Source organism: Macrotis lagotis, chromosome 3, assembly GCF_037893015.1.
Source record: "Macrotis lagotis isolate mMagLag1 chromosome 3, bilby.v1.9.chrom.fasta, whole genome shotgun sequence".
Lineage (NCBI taxonomy): Eukaryota > Metazoa > Chordata > Mammalia > Peramelemorphia > Peramelidae > Macrotis > Macrotis lagotis.
The window spans coordinates 303,472,906-303,478,268 of record NC_133660.1 but is presented as its reverse complement, the minus strand read 5'-3'; the positions used below and the strand labels follow the sequence as shown (position 1 = coordinate 303,478,268).

The following is a 5,363-nucleotide window of genomic DNA, read 5'->3' as shown; positions in this document are numbered from 1 at the left end:
TAAATGATTTGGAGAAGGAAATGGTGATCATATTGGCATCTTTGCCACTGTGTTGCTAAATGGGGTCACAGAGAGTCAGACAAATCTGAAATGACTGAACAAGGACAATGAAAATGCATGACATTAACAAAGAGCTGGATCTGAGTTTTAAACCAGAACATGTCTTTCATTACACACAGAATCATAGAATTTCTGAGTTGAAGGGTATCTCTACAACCATCTAGTATAGTCTATATACAAAATAGCCATATATAAATTTCCATTATAATATACTGCTTAAGTGCATAGCCAGTGGGTTACCATTCTGAATTTGTAACTCACCACAGGGAAGTAATTTGATCTCCTAGAAGATAGTTTTCTCATGTCTACAATGGCATTATATTTTTGCTAATATACTCAAATGGTCACATAATTTCTTTAGAGTACAGTACAATTTAAAGTATGATAAAGTATCATATGTCTATCCTGTTTTTGACTAGAATTCAAATGTCTTTCTTATTCCAAAAGCAGTACTCTATTCATTGAGTTACCTCTGTGACCTTTGAAATAGTCCATGCCATATATGATGTATTAATAACTAAGTATTTTCTTGTTTTTTTGTATTGAATAGACATTGCATAATACACTGAACATATTATTTTATTTTATCCTTTTATCAATATTAATATAATAAATGAAAAAATCATTCCTGACACAAATTGACACCATGAAAGGAAAAATGATAATCGTTCAAATAGGAGTCAAGATTCATTAAACAAATGCCTTATTCGGTAGATTTTGAGACATATTAGTAGATATACAAAATTTATACAAAAAACAAATTATTTCCTAGAAAGATAAAAGATAGAAGTGCACAAAGTTAAATTAAATATTTTCTGGAGAAACTAAAGATAACTAAAGAGCCAGCAGAGACGTGTATGATTTGTAGTGGTTATGTGATAAAATTGCAGTTCCTTAGTTACCATCTTAATGAAGACTTTTTCCCTTGGAAAAAGCAGGTGGCAATCTAGAACATTGGATTAAAAAAAGTTTTATCACTAATTATTTTCTACTTAAGAGGTGAATGATCACAATAATAATTACATGATATGAAGTATCATGTATATATACATATATACACATGCATGTATATGTATGCATGTACATGCATGTATTCAAAACAAATAAATATGTCTTAGTATGTCTTTTTATGTGGGGTTTATCACTTTTTAAACTATACACATTAGTGTTATTTTATGATTTTTTTGAATAGTTCTACAAATTTATGCTTTATCACATATGACATATACATATATAACCATTTATTTGTGGGAATATCACAATTCATTTTGATATATATATACATATATATATATGAATTAGATGTCAATTTATGTGATATTTTCATGGAGTATTGAAGCAAATTTGGCATAGGTATTTCCATTAAAGGATTGTGTAGATTATAAAATATTGTACAAGTATTTTAAATATTATTGCATATTATAAGCATATTAAACATTCCCATATATTAAAATTACATAATATATTTTTGTACTTCAAGAACATTCTTTTTGTGAACACCATTCACTGATAAAAATCACATTCTCTTTCATAATTTCCTAAAATATTCTTGAATGTAATGTAAAATTTCAACAATTAGGATCATGAGATAATACGCAATTAAAACATCCCAAGTCCTTCACTCTAAACATGTTTGCTGTTTGATTTGCCAGAATTTATATTCATGTTCTTAGTCTTCAAGCAACCAGAGTCACCTCTCTTCCATAGTAAGTATAGAATTTTATTGTTTATCATTGTTGCTGATGTTAATGAATATCATGTGGTGACAATATTATGGTAAATTTGTGTGGATATAGATTTTTTAAATTATTTTAATTTCATAATTATTTTGTAGCTAATGAAGCCTCATGAAAATGAAAAGCTTTTATTACATCTACCTTGATCAATTATCAGTCATGTTATTACTTAAAACAACCCTCAGAACATTGCCTCTATATACAAAAGTATACAGTAGATTCCAAAGGCAAATGGAAGGGCTTTCAAAAGTTTGGGAATATGCCAGTGCATATCTATTCATTTTACCTATGCCGTGAAGCTTAGCATCAGAGATTGGGAAGTGGCTTTATATTGCTGTCTTAGTTTTCCATTTATTAAGATGCCTGTTACAAAAAATAAATAAATAAATTTTAAAAAAGAGATTCCTGCTCCAAAAAGCTTTTGTGAAAACAAAATAGTTAAAAGGAACTCCGCTTTTAAAGCTAAACTTATCTTCCTCCATTCTAAAACTAATTAAAAGGTAACAATTTTCTTTACAGATATATTGATTTTTTGACCTTTGCTCATACATTACATAAAAGGGGGGGAAATGGAAAACAGGAACAACGTGACTGAATTTGTCCTTCTAGGTCTTAGTCAGAATCCTGAGATTCAGAAAATATTATTTGTTGTCTTCTTAATCATCTATATAATAAACATGGGGGGCAACATTATGATTGTGGTAACAGTCATTTCCAGCCAGACTTTGAGATCCCCCATGTATTTCTTCCTGGCCTATTTATCTCTTATGGATGCTGTCTAAACCACAGCTGTTTCCCCCAAAATGATCATAGACTTGCTCTATGAGAAGAAGACTATTTCCTTCCAAGCTTGCATGAGCGAGCTTTTTATTGAACATTTATTTGGGGGTGCAGAAGTCTTCCTCTTAGTGGTAATGGCTTATGACCGCTATGTTGCCATCTGTAAACCTTTGTATTATTTGGTTATCATGAGACGGCGTGTATGTATACTGTTGCTGGTTGTGGCTTGGATTGGAGGCTTCCTTCATTCAGTGGTTCAGCTCCTTTTAATTTTCAGGCTCCCCTTCTGTGGCCCTAATGTCATTGATCATTTCATCTGTGATATGTACCCCTTATTAGAACTTGCCTGTGCCAAAACCTATATCATTGGACTCTCTGTGGTTGCAAATGGAGGAGCCATCTGTGTTGTCATCTTTACAATGCTGCTTATCTCCTATGGGGTCATCTTACGCTCCCTGAAGACACACAGTCTAGAAAGTAAACGTAAAGCTCTTTCTACCTGCATGTCCCACATTACAGTTGTTGTCTTATTCTTTGTTCCTTGCATTTTCATGTATGTTAGACCTGTCTGTACCTTTTCTATTGATAAAACAATGACTGTAATTTTTACTATCATCACTCCTATGTTGAACCCCTTAATCTACACCCTGAGAAACAAGGAGATGAAGAATGCCATGAGGAAGCTTTGGAACAGAACAAATGACCCAGTTGAACACTGATGGTCCCAATGGAAACACAAAAGGACATTTTATACTTAAGACTTGCATTATGGGGGGGAAATGGATAATGAAGGTACCTTCTTTGCTGTTATTCAGTCTAAAGACAAATATTTGTTTCATTATCAATTTTATGGTCCCCAAAATTGATTTTTCTGAAAACTCTTTTAGAGTATCATGGGTTCTTTAGAAAAAACAACTATTCATTTTATGCTTGAGGCATTTCTTCATGAGAAATGTTCTGTTGATTCCATGAAAAAATAAAGATATAATCTATAACTGATACCAATCAAGGTTGATGTTGAAAATTGATTCTGGATGGGAGGGCTTATGTGTGAATATATGTCCTTAATAATAAGTGAAATAATGTCTCTATTGCCTTGAACATGTTATCATGTTCAGCTTAGCATATTAGTATGTACAGTAACCAGAGGCAGTAGGAATATGTGGTTATATTTTTCTATAATGTTGTGAGAGACAGTATGTTGTGGTGAATAGAAAAATCCACCTCAGCAAAAGATAGATGTGGGTTCCAATGCTGTTTTGACTTATACACTCTCTGTGACATTGAGTTGCCACAAATTTTTGAGTTACTTAGGTAATCTCTAATATCATGCTATATACTATTTACCAATTGTGTGATAATAAAGATTTCTTTAGTAACTCTTTCCTTAGAACTGAAATCACAGGTCTAAAATGCTTCTCCCAGCAGCTTCAACAGACATGGTCATGATCAAAAACTTCTAAAAGCTGATGAGCATCAGAGCCTGTAATTTTAACACCAAACATATAGATGGATGAATTTTTTTTTTGCATAGTAGATGTATGTAGACAAACAACACATTTATTGTGATACAGTGGAGGGGATACTGACTATCAAGAGTCACATTCTTTGTTCAAATCATGTCAGCAATGTTTACTTCCTTTGTGATCTTGGGAAATTCATATAATATCATTGGGTCTTAATTTTCTTATTAGTAAAGAGGGACTTAAATTAGATGATTTTGGAGTCCTCCTACACTTTTAAGTATGAAACTATAAATGAATTTTGTAGATTAAATTATAATTCACCTTTGAATTAAAAGCAACAAAATGTGAATGAACCATGATGAATCTGGCTAGTTATGCCTCATCATTTGTTAGATACTCATTGGGAAGATAACCAAGGTGGAAAGTATTTCCATTTAGGAAGGAACACATGGACTATGGAAAGATGGACATATAGGTATTAGGCATGTTGAAGGGTGGTCAAACCACATTAAGAGTTGCAGCAAGGGGCAGCTAGGTGGCACAGTAGATAGAGCACTGGCCCTGGAGTCAGGAGTACCTGAGTTCAAATCCTACCTCAGACACTTTAAAATTACCTAGCTATGTGGCTTTGGGCAAGTCACTTAACCCCACTGCCTAGCAAAAACCTAAAAAAAAAAGAGTTGCAGCAAGTCCTACACTGGTGACCAGAAATACTATCCATATAAGACATCCATGAATAGCTCTAAGAGGGACAAGTATCTTCATGATTAGCCAAAAGTGAAGAAGAACAGAAATGCTTGGCTAGTTACAGACTAATATAATAGTGATGGAAGAGAAAAATCTATGAACTTTAGAAAAAACAAAAATAAATAAACAAACAAAAACAGAATCAAGAACAAAAAAGTGGACCAAAAAAGGTAGTACTATGAAGTACAGCATCATGGCATGATGGAGGAGCAAACCTAGAACTTGACACTAATGATGTGAATTTTATCTACTATGTTAGTCCAAAGGGGAAGGGTTAAGTTTTTAATAAAGGTAATCCTTTTTGAAAATAGTTAAATTTCAGAAGATGGCGACATGAAGGGATGGAGTCTTAGGAGCTCTCTGATAAAAACTCATAAGCTAAGTACTCTAACTAAACTTTCGAGAGACAGAACCCACAAAGGGACCCAGTGAGGCAGTTCTCCTACTCAAGGTAACCTGGAAAAGAGCAGAAAGGCTCTGCTCCCCGGGGTCGGAGGGGTGGCCCGCCAGAGCCAAAGAACTTCAGCCTCCCGGAGGCAGCCCCAGGGCGCTAGGAGCCTGGCTCACAGCAGCG

At 33.7% G+C, this 5,363-nt stretch overlaps 1 pseudogene; it reads left to right on the top strand.

The window, feature by feature from the left end:
* Positions 1-2,365: 2,365 nt before the first annotated feature.
* Positions 2,366-3,295, top strand: LOC141517062 (olfactory receptor 4A15-like; annotated as a pseudogene).
* The last annotated feature ends 2,068 nt before the right edge of the window (positions 3,296-5,363 follow it).